At 39.6% G+C, this 15,524-nt stretch overlaps 1 pseudogene; it reads right to left on the bottom strand.

Annotated features, from left to right (window-relative positions):
- LOC100580169 overlaps positions 1 to 14,890 on the bottom strand; it is a 77,723-nt pseudogene extending 62,833 nt beyond the window's left edge.
- Positions 14,891 to 15,524: the final 634 nt, after the last annotated feature.

Below are 15,524 nucleotides of genomic sequence, written 5' to 3'. Positions count from 1 at the left end.
GCTACTCGGGAGGCCGAGGCACAAGAATTGCTTGAACCCAGGAGGCGGAGGTTGCAGTGAGCCGAGGTTGCACCACTGCACTCCAGCCTGGGTGACAGAGCAAGACTATCTAAAAAAAAAAGTTAATTTGCAAGTAATATGAGAAAAATTGATTTTCAAATTAGCTGTGTTTTGCACATATGACATATGAGCGTTACTTTATGGTAACTCTTTCCATCAGTATGTATAAATGTAAGAGAGTTTTCTTAGCATATATATCAGAGACCTACTCATTGCAAAACTGGTCATAATATGGGCATTTTGGGTAGTGGTATCAATTGAATTCCTGATTTCTCTGTTTTGACACATCATCTTTTCTGAGAGCCTTGCTCTTTGAGAGGGTACCCGCTATCTCTGTTTCCCATACTTCCCCTTGAGAAGCCTGCACTGCTTGCTGATTTGAAGGAGAGGAAAATCATCAGGAGTTTTGGAGTGACTCTTATTCCAGTTGTCTCATATGTGCAAAAAGTAACCATGTTTCAAGACATCTTCATTATTCCCATAAGTGCATAATAGGAAAAGAAATATCCGCAACCAGAAACTCAAAAAGAAGCAGAAATCTTTATCTGCAAGGACACAAAGAATCTTATTTTACCATCCATGACAAGATATTTAAGTGTCACTTACCCTCTTAGCATGTTAGTTTTCCTCCATCATTGAAATGGGTGACAGTTTTCTGGCCAACTTCATTAATTAACCAGCCCATCAAGTAAGTAGTTTTTGAGTAAAAATGTTTTAAGCGCAATACTACACTATATGCTGGGGAAAGAAAAGTCTATCTAAACTATTACAGACCTATTTCTTGTTTCCCAGGACCATAAAAAGAAGCCCATGTACATTAAACAACTAGGGAAGGGGACTATACATTGTAAATGTTTGCCACTGTATCTTAGCATAGAGTTTTGGATACAGTGGGTACTCAATAAAAAGTTTTAAATTAATTAATAATAAATAAGCACACATTTTTGCTATTATATTACTTTATTATATTTATTATATATGTAATGGGCTGAATTGTATCACCCTCAAAATTTACATGCTGAAGTACTCAGAATGTGGCCTTATCTGGAGATAGGGTTTTTACAGAGGTAATCAAATTAAAACGAGGTTATTAGAGTGGACTAACCCAGTATGACTAATACCCTCAAAAAAGAAGAAAGCAAGAGATACACACAGAGAGAATGTCATACCAACATCAAGGCAGAGATCATGGTGATGCTTCTATAAGCCAAGGAATGCCAAAGATTACTAACAAATCACCAAAATCTAGGGGAGAAGCCTGAAACCGATTCTTCCTCACAGCCCTCAGAAGGAGCTAACCCTGCTAACACCTTGATTTCTGACTTCCAGTCTCCAGAACTGAGAGACAGTAACTTTTTGTTGTTTAAGCCACTCAGTTTGTGATTTTTTTCATGGCAGCCCTAGCAAACTAATACACATTCGCTTTAAGCCTCTTAATTGAATGGTTGACAGAAAAAAGCTATTTTTTAATAACAGCTCATTTAGTGAAAGAATTTATAGTTTTATAACATTATTTAACTTTTGATAAATCATGGGGCCCTTGAGACCCAAAAGACATAGAATTTCTCCTTTACCCTATATTTAACCACAAATTCATTGAAATCCTTTCCCTGAAAATTCTGTTTATCTTTAATGTGTTTTATAGAGAGAGAAAAAAGGATCACTTTTATATATAGATCATGTGCTTTCTATGTTCTATGCATGTTTTAGCCGTTTATTTAACAGATACATATTTAGAATCCGTCATATGTTAGGTATTGTACTGAGCCCTTAAGAATAAAGTAGTGACAAGACAAATAGCATCTCTGTTTTCATGGGACATATAGTTTAGTGATAGAGTCAAATCATAAATATGCAGATAAAAATAAATATGTTATCATAATTGTGCTAAATATTAAGAAGAAAATATTTAGTGTGCTATGATAGAACAGGAAGCTAATTAAGACTTGGGAGTCAGGCAAGACCTTCTTGAGGCTGTGACATTTAACTCGAGAAGGTTCAGTAGGAGTCAGCCAAGTGAAGGGTTTCATTCCAGAAAATGCAAACTCTTTATAAGGTTTAAAGCAATAAAAGGATATGATAAAATTTTTATCTTTAAGAGATTACTCTGTGGTGGGCATGGTGGCTCACACCTGTAGTCCCAGCACTTTGGGAGGCCAAGATGGGTGAACTGCTTGAGTCCAGGAGTTTGAGACCAGCCTGGGCAACACGGCAAAATCCTGTTACTACAAAAAATACAAAAAAATTAGCTGGTTAGATGGCACTTGCCTGTAGTCCCAGTTATTTGGAAGGCTGAGGTGGAAGAATCACTTGAGCCCCAGAGGTGGAGGTTTCAGTGAGCTGAGATCATGTCACTACACTCCAGCCTGAGTGACAGAGCGAGACCCTGACTCAAAAGAGAGAGAGAGATTATTCTGGCTGGTAAAATAAGGAAAATTGAAAAAGGACAAGAATGAGAGTAGAAATAGCAAGTTACAGTACTCTCAAGGTGTCCAGAGTCTCAAGGTGTCCAAAGATGATGTCCCAGACAAGTGGTAGAGATAACACAAAGAAATAGAAGGATTCCAGGTATATTTTTGAGCTAGAATCAACATGATTTTTAATGTGAGGAGGGAGGAAAAAGGACATATAAAATCTGATATCAAAATCCTGGTAGAAGAAGTAGAATGAGTGGACGGCTCATTTACTGAGACGGGAAGCCCTGAAGGAGGGATAGACTTATTTAGGATAAAGGTTGTACTTTATCTTCTATTTTAAAATTTTAATCTTCATAGCAGCTCTGAACTTTAGACATTATTATCACTTGGTTTACTGATGAAAAGGTAACTTTCGTCAGTCTCTGTAAGTAATATATCCTGAGGTTTTGTATTCTTCCAGCTAAGCTCCATGACTTGTTAAAAACTAAATTTAAGCAACACTGAGTGAGCATTTATCTTGTGCCAGGCATTCTGTGAAACACAAGGATGAATGTTTCAGCTTCAGCCTTCTAATGAGGGAAACAAAACAGAAATTATAATTCCATGTAGAAAATACAATATTAGAGATATTTAAGGAATATTTTGGAAACCCAGAGGAAGACATTTACATTAGCTTGGAGTGTGAGTGAGAATGACACAAAACTTCCTAGCAAAGGTTACATCTGAGTTGAGGCTTAAAGGGTCTGCTTAGAAATTAGGTTCATGGATCAGGGCTAGGACTAGTGGAGGAAGAGAGAAGAGGATTGAGTAACCAGTATAATTAATAAAATACACAAAGTTTTGTAAACTGGAAATGAAGGTAAGTACTATACCATAAGGTTTTTAAAGGAATGTTAAAGAGCTTTGTTTTTATTATATAATGCATAGTAAGGGAACATAGCTGTATTCTCAATTCAGGAGTAACATTTTCAGTTATCCAATATCTCATTCTGTTGGCTACATTGAAGATGAACTTGAGGGTACTAAGTCTGGAGAGGGGAAACCAATTCAGACATGAGCAGAGTAGTCCATTAGAGAGATGATAAGAGTTCTAATCAGGTTGATGGCTGTTCATATGGAGAGAATTAAATGGACTGGAGAACTAATTAAAAAGTAAAATCCGTAAGAAATGACGATGCATAGATGTGTTAAATTTGAAGATCAAGAAAGAGTAAGGAGTCAGGGATAAACCCAGGTTTCTAACTTGGGTTGGTAGGTAGCAGTTACAAGAAGAAAAGCCAGGTAGGGAGAAGAACATGAGTTTAGGTTCAGACTTTTTGAATCTGAGGTTCTACATGAAATAGAACTGAAAATATATTCTCAGATCAATGTTTTTCAAGAGAAGCCTTGAAAATAGCCATTTGTCCATTATTAAGGTTCAATCAAGATTTGTAGTGAATAAGAAAGCAGAATTTCTTTATAATTTTTCATTTTCATATATTCAAATGAAAGCAGACAGTAATACAGTTCTGTAGTTGGTGACATTTTTGGCACTTCTGTACAAGATTGAAGGAGTTTATTGGATGTGACTCATCGATAAAGTTACAGAGTTGATCTAGACAGAAGCTGTCTTTATCTGTGAAAGAGAAAGAAGATTGTAGAGGAAAACAGTGTTGTGTCTTGGTGCCTATGTTCTTTCCTCTAGCAAGACTCTTTTTGGGTGTCCTACCACCTAATCTTGTCTGGAAACAGATACTTTTTCTCCTTTGGGAGGCAGAGGCGGGTGGATCATGAGGTCAAGAGATCAAGACCATCCTGGCCAACATGGTGAAGCCCTGTCTCTACTAAAAATACAAAAAAAAAAAAAAAAAAAAGAAAATTAGCTTGGTGTGGTGGCATGTGCCTGTAGTCCCAGCTACTCGGGAGGCTGAGGCAGGAGAATCATTTGAACCTGGGGGGGAAGAGGTTGCAGTGAGCCCAGATCGTGCCATTCCACTCCAGCCTGGTGACAGAGTGAGTCTACATCTCAAAAAAAAAAAAAAAAAAAAAAAAAAGATACTTTTTCTCTATAGCAAATGAATTACATCCTGAGTTCACTCCTTGATGCAGAAGAACTTTGTTTTCATAAGGAAATTCTAGATAAGCATACCACAATTCAAAGACAGACGGTCTATAGACCAGACAAATTTATAGAATTCTGTCTTTAGAGAAGAGAGAGACAGTTGGTGCAGATCTCCTGACTAGCAAACACAAGAAAAAGCCAAAATAAAAAACGATATAAGTCCAAGCCCAATTCTTCCCATGCAATTACTGTTCAACAAATCCAGAATGTTTTTAGAAAAACATAAAATACAACCTTAAATTAAATACAGAATATCTCTAGAAAAATATAGAATACAATTTCAAATGAAATGCCTTATGACTTTTATATACAAAGCATGTGTTTCTGTGGAACACGGTCCTTTGAAAGAAATCCACCCTGTGTAAAATTGATTTACATATAAAATATTAAAATTGGGATGTGATTCTAGAACATAGAAATACTTTCTAAATATGATAAGAATGTACTGTGTTTTAAATCTATACCTCATTAATTAAATAGGTTTAGGTAACATAAAACATGGCCTGGATTGATCAAGAGGGAGGTGACTGAAACTATTTTTTCGTTCCACCAAGAACCAGTGAGGCAAATTTTCTTTCTAGTTCACTGTAAAACAGAACTTGTTAATGGGAAACTGCTTATTAAGAAGGAAGTTAGCCGGGCGCGGTGGCTCATGCCTGTAATCCCAGCACTGTGGGAAGCTGAGGCGGGCGGATCACGAGATCAGGAGATTGAGACCATCTTGGCTAACTCGGTGAAACCCCGTCTCTACTAAAAAATACAAAACAAAATTAGCCAGGCGTGGTGGTGGGCACCTGTAGTCCCAGCTATTCGGGAGGCTGAGGCAGGAGAATGGCGTGAACCCGGGAGGCGGAATTTGCAGTGAGCCGAGATCGCCATTGCACTCCAGCCTGGGCAACAGAGCGAGACTCCGTCTCAAAAAAAAAAAAAAAGAAGGAAAACCAGAGTCTATGTCTTTCCCAAGAGTGATATTCAGCCAAAAGACCTGAATAATGGCATTGGACATCCTTACTTATGACTTTAGTGAACAAGCAACAGTATGCATATACTTCAATTTTTTGTAGAGGGATGCCAAAAGGAAACTTGCACTGCAGTGCACTGTTGTGTTGTTGTACACAAGCAATTTTTTAGCGTTTCTCACTGTAGTTTTGGTACTAACTAAACTAATTGTCACAGAATTTTATTGCTGCTTTTTAAATTTTGTTGTTGTTATTGTTTGATTTTGTATATTTGTTTGCTTGTTATTTTTGGTAAGATTGGACTGTCTTTTCCCTGGAATAACAGAATTATCTGGAATAACACAACATACGGCCATTTCTTTTGGGGGAGAATTTAGTAGTCATTTATGGCCTATCATTTTACATTTAACCTAGTTTATTTTATTTTATTATTATTATTTTTTTTGAGACGGAGTCTCGCTCCTCAGGGAAACAAATAGTAACCCCTTCACTCCCTCCAAATCTCAGACACTGCTCCCTACACACAAACACAAGCACATGCACACATGCATACATGCACAGGCACATGTTACACGCGTCTACATGCACACAAGCACAGGCACACACCATACCACCACAACTGCATGAGACCTTAGGGTTGAGATGGGAAGGGGAAAGTGCCAGGGAACATTTTTCAAACATTTATTTCTTGAACTTGAGCATTGAAAAGATGATTAGAAATTCACTATACTAATTAAAATATAATACAGTAAAGTACTGAGGAATTTGAACCAAAGGAAAAAGGTCTAAACAAACAGCATATTAAAACTTCATGTCTAGAAGTAGTGGTTGAGAGTACCCCAATGGTCTAATTTGCTCAAGCCATGAAAATCAGTGCTGTGATTACGTGAAAATTGAATTTGATTTAGATTCATTTGTATCTTACATTTGACTTTTTACCTAAAAAGATAGAAAGGAGAAGATATTATCTGTGAATTAGAAAATGGGATTAAAAAAAGAAGCTGTGTTCTCAAAAAAACATCCATTTTCCTTGGAATGCCCAACTAAAATCTCATGTCACATGTTAATAAATATCTCTCAGCCAGAGACCCTAAAAGTCCCTTTCCTCAGGCAAGTAACCCGAGATTTAAACCTGAAAACAAGTATACCAATGCACTAGACTCCAAAGATGGTGGTAGCTGATCTCAGGAAGACAAATAAGTTCCTAGAAATGCTATTTTCTTTGGGTAGATCTCAAGCCAGTCAAAATGGTGATTATTAAAAAGTCAGGAAACAACAGATGCAGGTGAGGCTGTGGAAAAACAGGAACGCTTTTACGCTGTTGGTGAGAATGTAAATTAGTTCAACCATTGTGGAAGACAGAATGGTGATTCCTTAAGGATTTAGAACCAGAAATGCCATTTGACCCAGCAATCCCATTACTGGATATATACCCAAAGGAATATAAATCGTTCTACTATAAAGACACATGCACACATACGTTTATTGCAACACTATTTACAATAGCAAAGACATGGAACAAACCCAAATGCCCATCAATGATAGACTGGATAAAGAAAATGTGGCACATATATACCATGGAATACTGTGCAGCCATAAAAAGGAATGAGATCGTGTCCTTTGCAGCGAAATGGATGAAACTGGAAGCCATCATCCTCAGCAAACTAACACAAGAACAGAAAACCAAATACTGCATGTTCTCACTCAAAAATGGGAGCTGAATAATGAGAACACATGGACACACAGAGGGGAAAAACACACCAGGTTCTGATGGGGGGATGGGAGCTGAGGGGAAGGAAATTAGAGGACAGGTCAATAGGTGCAGCAAACCACCATGGTACACGTATACCCATGGAACAAACCTGCACGTTCTGCACATGTATCCCGTTTTTGTTTTTGTTTTAGAAGAAATAAATAAAAAGAAAGAAATGCTATGTTCTGCCTTTTTAACTGAGGAGATAGACCTAGAGTGGAATTCCAGCATCACCATTTGCCTTACAAAGAAGATCAAAGTCATGTTGGAGTTTAAGCCACTTCCCAGTAGAAACTTTGGGGAATTCCAGGTTTGCCTAGGGACTTCCAAATTCGGCCCAAACAAAGCTTTTGTGACTTCACAGCCTGATCCTTTCTACACATGCCTCATTCTATCTTGGATTTGGTTCCCCACCTTTTAAGGTACAGTAATTTTTCCTATACATTACGAACTTAATGCACGACATAAGAGCACTCTAGCAAGAGGTAAACAGAAAGAATGGTTTCAAGCCTTGAATTTTCTAGCCTATCCAAGGCAGGTCCTACTGAACTTTGGAGCAGCAAGAAGTCAACTTTTGATGCTGCGTAGTAGTTCTTTTCTGCCCTAAAGTAGTTTTAAGAAGGCAAGTCTAGCTAACAAACTCTTTGTTTTAACCTGGTTTTCTGTAGTAAAGGGTAAGGTAAAAATTACCATAATTAGGCCCTGCGAGGTGGCTCACGCCTGTAATTCCAGCACTTTGGGAGGCCGAGGCGGGCGGATCATGAGGTCAGGAGATCCAGACCATCCTGGCTAACACGGTGAAAACCTGTCTCTACTAAAAATACAAAAAAATTAGCCGGGCGTGGTGGCAGGCACCTGTAGTCCCAGCTACTCGGGAGGCTGAGGCAGGAGAATGGCATGAACCTGGGAGGCGGAGCTTGCAGTGAGCGGAGATCGCGCCACTGCACTCCAGCCTGGGAGACTGAGGGAGACACCATCTCGAAAAAAAAAAAAAAAAGAAAAAAATTTACAGTAATTAACAGTTCAACTATTTGATCACTTTTTCTTTCTTCTGGGAAATATCAGGGGTTAGGAATAGGCTTATAGGAAGGTTCTGGTTTTAGGAATTCCTCTGTTGCTTCTGATAAGGAAGAATGTACCAAGTAGCTTCTTCATGGGAAAGGGGTATTTTTCCCATTTAACTCCAGCATAGAAATATACCCAGAAGAAGGGGCAGGTTGTCACTATCTGTGAATTATTTCCTATTGTGGCACTAGCCAACCAGCCAAAGATTCCTTCAGTGATTTCCAAACTTTAATTACTTCAGAATCACCTGGAGAACTTTTAAAAGATGCAGATTCCTGGGCTATCCTTCCCCAAATAATCGAATTTTGTACTTATGCTCTCAGACTCAGAAACCTGCATTTTAAACAATCATGCCCCGTGAATTTAATGAAGGCAGTAAGTGGACCACATTCTGACAGTTACTACATTAAATTACCTTTTGGACCTTCATGATAACCCAAGGAAAATTCACTAAGGGCATAATGAGGAAACAAAGACATTATGTGTAGAAGGGTGAGCAATGGAGAAGAAAACAAAAGCCCCATAACTTATCCTATAATTTGTTATAATACATTTCTGCCCTTCAATTTCAATAGCTGTATTAGTTTGCTGAGCTGCCATACAAAGTACCACAATCTGAGTGGCTTCAGCGACAGAAATTGATTGTCTTGCAGTTCCAGAGGATGAAAGTCTGAGGTCAAGGTGTTGGCATCTTTAGTTCCTTGTGCAAGCTATGAGGAAGAATCCGTTCCATGGATGTCTTCTAATTTCTTGTAGTCTCAGGTTTTCCTTGGCTTGTAAATGGCGTTCTCCCTGTGCTCTCACACTTTATTCCCTCTGTATCAATCTCTCTGTATGTCCAAATTTCTCCTTTATGTAAGTATACCAGCCATATTGGATTAGGACTATCCAGTGATCTCATTTTAACGTGATCATCTGCAAAGACATTTTTCCAAATAAAGTCACCTTCACAGGTACTGGGAGTTAAGACTTCAGTGTCTTTTGGGGGAACACAACTTAACACATGATAACAGTACAAAAATTTTTATTTTACTTTATCCTGCTACAGGTGTTAAAGATATGAAAAGAATAGGATTTGAATAGAAAGAATACAAACTGAGTCGTCAGCCATCCAAATGTCCCATCCTGTGTTTCCAAACTCCTAGGTAGTTAAAGGGCCTGACCTTTTTATAAGATGCTCCATGGAAAAACAAAAAATTAAGGATTTTTAGAAATCAAACCCGTTTAAATTAGCAGTTACTGCTTTCTGACTCAAAAGAGAACATAATATGTATCCTAATTAATAAAGATACTTCAGTGTATTTTGCTTTGACCTGAGAAAGAGTACCAGATATTGAGAAAGAAAAGCATTAAGAAATTAATTTTATTTTTGTATATAAAGATACAAAGATTGTAATTAAAGACTAAAAACTAAAGTTGAACCAGTTTCAGGGGCTTTATGATTCAGAGGCTTGCTGCCAGGCTATGTAATTTGCAAGACCCAGTGAAACATGAAAATGAGGGGACCTTTATTAGAAATCTATTAAGAATTTCAAGACCGTGACAGTAGAACATTAAACCAGACATGAGGCCATTGCAAGCATGAGGGCTTTGTGTGACCACATATATTGTACATCTATGAAGTCAGCCACACTTGCTGTTCTGGGGCATAGGTGTATCTGGTAGGTATAGCCTAGGATGGCCTTAGCCTAGAATGGCAAAGAGGTTTCAGGGACTGGGCTAATCCTAATGGCCACGGTGGCTGCCTGGAGCGCTGCGTTTGCATGCCTGGAAAGCTGATCATAATTGATGAGCAATGTCTACCGTGCACATGGGATATGTTTTTCTATCTCTAGAATTAAAATCTGAATTCAGAAGAATATTTTTAAAAATCTACTTACTTATTGAGGTAGAATTTATATACACTATGTCACACACTTTAAAGGTACAGGTGTGTTACATTTGACAAATGTTACTTCTGTATAATCACTAGCCCATTCCAAATACAGAACATTGGCATTTTCCCAGAAAGTTCCCCCCTGCCTCTGTGCATTCAGTCTCTCTCCCCTCCGTCCCATCCACCTGCAAATGACCACTGACATGTTTTTATGACTATCGGTTAGTTTTGCCTGTTATAGAATTTCATGTAAGTGCAATCACACCATCTTTACTGTGTGTATGGCTTCTTTTGCTCAGCATAATGACTGTGAGATTCATCCCTGTCACAGCATAAATCAGTAGTTCATTTTACTTTGCTTAATAGAATTTATGGTAAGAACATACTAAAATTTGTTCATGCACTTTCCAGTTGGTGTACCTTTGGACTGTTTCCAGTTTGGGGGTTCTGGTGTGGACATTGGTACACCAGTCTTTTTATTAACATATGTTTTCAGTTCTCATGGGTAAGTACTAAAGAGTGGAATTGCTGAGTATGCATATGTTTTAACTTTACAAGAAACAGTGGCTGTGTTGTTTTACACTAGTAATGTGTGAAGGATCTAGATGCTCCACATCCTTGCCAACACTGAGTATTGATGGTCTTTTTAATGTTGGCCATTTTAGTGGTTGTGTGGTGATATTTCATTGTATTTTGGATTTGCATTCCCAAAGAATTAATAAAGTTGAAGATTTTTTTTCATGTTCCCATTGACCAGTCATTATAAAGTATCTGTTCAAGTCTTTTACCAAATTTTTAAAAACAGGTACTTTATATTTTGGAGGAGTTTTAGGCTCATAGCAAATTAAATATAAAGTATAAATTAAATATAAAGTACAGATTTCCCATATCCCACTCACCTGCCCCCACCCCACAGGCTGCTCCCCCTACCATAAACATCTCACACTAGTGTGGTTTGTTTGTTACAACTGATGAACCAACCTTGTTATATTATTGTCAGTCAAAATCTATAGTTTACATTAGGGTTCACTCTTGTTCTGTGGGTTTTGCCAAATGTATAACAACATGTATTTATCATTATAGTATTATATAGAATAGTCTTGCTGCCATAAAATCTCTAATGCTCCACTTATTGATCTCCCATTCTCCTAAATTCCTGGAAATCATTGATCTTTTTATTGTCTCCATAGTTTTGCCTCTTCCACAATGTTATATAGTTGGAATTATATAGTATATAGCCATTACAGACTGGCTTGTTTCACTTAGTAATAAGCATTTAAGTTTCCTCCATGTCTTTCATGGCTGGATAGCTCATTTCTTTTTAGTGCTGAACAATATGCCACTATCTGGATATACCACAGTGTATTTTTTTATTCACGATTGAAAAACACCTTATTTGGTTCCATCTTTTGACAATTAAGAATAAAGCTGCTATAAACATCCATGTGGAGGTTTTGTTATGAACTGAAATTTTTAGTTCATTGGTTTTTACCCATTTTTAAATTTACGTTGTTTGTCTTCTTTTTTTACTCAGTTTTGCCTAGAAAGAAATTTAACTTGAGTAGAAAGCTTTTCTTTCTGTTTAACTTTGGTAGGAGAACAGTGATTACTAAAAATAAATTTCAGTTAGTAAATTAAACTTTTAAGAATTTTTTCTAAAATATCATCAAATTATTTCTAATTACAACTAACAAATTAATGATGACAGCTAGGCATACAAGTATTAATAATAATAAACTTTACTTACATACCTAGGATTGTTTCAGTACCAGGATCCTTTCAGACATCTGGTGAAATGTGACAAATCTTTCTATACTGTACAGCCTAAAGTGTAGTTTCTACTTACTGGACTTGCAAACTCAAACTCAATGTAGAATTTTAAAAATGTGAAAGCTCACACTCTCTACTGGGCACAGTGGCTCACAGCTGTAAGCCGGCATTGGGAGGCCGAGGCAGGAGGATTGGTTGAGCCCAGGAGTTTGAGACCAGCTTGGAAAATATAGGAAGAAGTCATCTCCAGCAAAAAAAATAAATAAATAAAAATAAAAATAAATTAAATTAGCCAGATGCGGTTGTGCATGCCTGTAATCCCAGCTACTTGGGAGGCTAAGGCAAGAGGATCCCTTGAGCCCAGGAGGTTGAGGCTTCAGTGAGCTGTGTTTGTGCCACTGTACTCCTGCCTGGGTGAGAGTGAGACTGTGTCTCAAAAAAAAAAAATACATAAATAAATAAAAAGCTCATGCTCTCGTCCTAATACAATTATTGTTGCATCATGGGATCTACCAATCAAAATGGAGATTTAGCATGGGAGCAGGTTTCTGGAGGACCTCAGTTACGCCCGTTGATACGCTTTTAAATGCCGGATTGTTGGGATATTATTTATTTCTGTGTACATAATATTATAAAGTAACTATCCCTAACCCAGAGGCTTAAAACAATAACCATCTAGTTAGCTCATAAATCTGAGAATCAGAAATTTATGCTAGGTTCAGCTGGTTCTCCTGATCTCAGCTGGGCTTACTCCTATATCTTTGGTCAGCTGCCAGTTCAGTCTGGCCTGAGGCAGCCTCAGTTGAGATGGCTCATCTCTGTTCCACTTGGTTTCTCATGCCCCAGCAGGGTATCATGAGCTTGTTCTTATGACTGTGGAGCGTGTTCTCTAGAGAGAGCACAAGGCTTGTTTAGGATTAGGCTTATTATTTGAATAACTAATTTATATGCATTCTATTCACCAAGTCATGTCTCAAGGTCAGCCCAAATTCAGGGGCTGAACAAAGACACTCTGCCTCTTGATAGAAAAAAAACGCAAGTCATATTGCAAAGGGATGTGGAGATAGAGAAGGAAGTGATGTGATCATTTTTACAAACTGTAATGGGGAGGTTGGTGAGGGGAGGATCCAGAAGATATCTAGGCCAGCCAAGGTTCTGAGAGGGCATTAGGGGAACTGGAGGCAGCAAAAATGATCCAATCTCTATGAAACTATTTCAATATTTTGACATGCAGCTATATGAGTAGGCACAGGCCAAACACAAGCCCCAGAAATAGCATTACAATTTTATGTTTTAAAACACAGAAAGGGGTGGCTGGCAAGATGGCCGAATAGGAACAGCTCTGGTCTGCAGCTCCCAGAGAGATCAACGCAGAAGGTGGGTGATTTCTGCATTTCCAACTAAGGTACCCAGCTCATCTCACTGGGACTGGTTAGACAGTGGGTGCAGCCCACGGATGGTAAGCCAAGCAGGGTGGGGCATTGCCTCACCCTGGAAGCTTAAGGGGTTGGGGAACTCCCTCCTCTAGCCAATGGAAGCCATGAGGGACTGCGCTGTGAGGAATGGTGCACTCCAGCCCAGATACTATGCTTTTCCCAAGGTCTTCACAGCCCGCAGACCAGGAGATTCTCTTGGATGCCTATACCATCAGGGCCCTGGGTTTCAAGCACGAAACTAGGCAGCCATTTGGGCAGACACAGAACTAGCTGCAGGAGTTTTTTTCATACCACAGTGGCACCTGTAACACCAGCGAGACAGAATCATTCACTCCCCTGGAAAAGGGGCTGAAGCCAGGGAGCCAAGTGGTCTAGCTCAGTGGATCCCGCCCCACGGAGCCCAGCATGCTAAGATCCACTGGCTTGAAATTCTCTCTGCCAGCACAGCAGTCTGAAGTCGACCTGAGATGCTTGAGCTTGGTAGGGGGAGGGGTGTCTGCCGTTACTGAGGCTTGAGTAGGCGGTTTTCCCCTCACAGTGTAAACAAAGCCACCACTGGGAAGTTCAAACTGGGTGGAGCCCACCGCAGCCAGCAAAGCCACTGTAGTCAGACTGCCTCTCTAGATTCCTTCTCTCTGAGCATCTCTGAAAAAAAGGCAGCAGCCCCAGTTGGAGGCTTATAGATAAAACTCCTATCTCCCTGGGACAGAGCACCCGGGGGAAGGGGTGGCTGTGGGTGCAGCTTCAGTGGACTTAAACATTCCTGCTTGCCAGCTCTGAAGAGAGCAGAGGATCTCCCAGCACAGCACTTTAGCTTTGCTAAGGGACAGACTACCTCAAGTGGGTCCTGACCCCCATGCCTCCTGACTGGGAGACACCTCCCCAAATGACAGTTCCCCAGGGCTGCTGCCATGGGCTGCAGTCAGTACCCGTTTCCCCTCCTTGATCTGAGGGACTATTTCTTCATTCCAAAAGGGCAGAGCTCTGGCAGTAGTGTCCTTCAGACTCACAGGTGGTAGCTGATCTTCAGTGGGATCTGCATACCTGCAGTCCTTACTGACATTGCTGTAGAAGGGATGGTCAGGCTCCTTCGGAGGTGGTAGGACAGCATAGGAGCACCTCCAGATCTTTACCTGAGCCTCAGCATGCTTGGCAGCAGTTTGTGCTTTATTGGGTTGGTCAGACCACCCTAGTGCAGCTTACTGAGGTGCCAAGTCCTCACTACAAGCAGCCACCTCTGGCCAATGGCATCCAGCACTGCCCAGAGGGTCCAGGTCACTTTCTTCTGCACTGAAGTGAAGAAGATATTGAATTCATAGCCAACATCTCACAGCACCTTCCCACCACGCTATGCCTGCTCATGGCTTGCCGGGCTCAAGGTTGACATGCTACCAGCCACAGAAGGGGGGTTCCAGTCACTCTCATCCTGCCAGGTCAACACCAGCTTATACATGGCCTTGGTGGTGGGGTGGGGATGTGGCACTGACTAGGGCTCACAGAGATTCCAGAGCCCTCTGTTTCCTTTAAACAACACAAAACCATCTCCTCTCATATCAAAGAAGCTTCTTTCATCTTGTAACAATGTTGGAGTTTTGCTTCCAAAATATATTCTCCCAGTAACTAATTTAGTAACAGGATCCTTGTAGATTCCTGCTGAAATGTGGCCAGTCTTCCTTTCACACTCTATAGCCTGAAGTATAATTTCTACTTACTGGCCTTTGTAGACATAATACAGAATTTTTAAAATGTCAAAGCTTATATTCTCCTGCCACTGAAAGTATTTCTGAAGTAACTTCATCTCTGTAGCTCACCTGTTGTAGGGTTCTGTGTCAATCATAACACTACATCTTTGTACAGACTAAGGGAGGGCTGGGCTGGAATATGTCAATAATTATTTGCTAACAGGGGCCCATCAACGTGTTTCCCCTTTAGTCACTGAACGATAATTATTCACAGGAATAAACCCTTGAAAGTGGAGAAATCATGACTTTAATCTTTGAGTCTTAATTCCTCCTGGCCTTTCCTCAGCATTTCCCACTCAGTACAATGCTATGCATATGGTAGTAGCTAAAGAATAATGGAAAGAC

This window comes from Nomascus leucogenys, chromosome 18, assembly GCF_006542625.1.
Source record: "Nomascus leucogenys isolate Asia chromosome 18, Asia_NLE_v1, whole genome shotgun sequence".
Classification (NCBI taxonomy): Eukaryota; Metazoa; Chordata; class Mammalia; order Primates; family Hylobatidae; genus Nomascus; species Nomascus leucogenys.
This window is presented reverse-complemented; position numbering and strand designations above follow the sequence as displayed.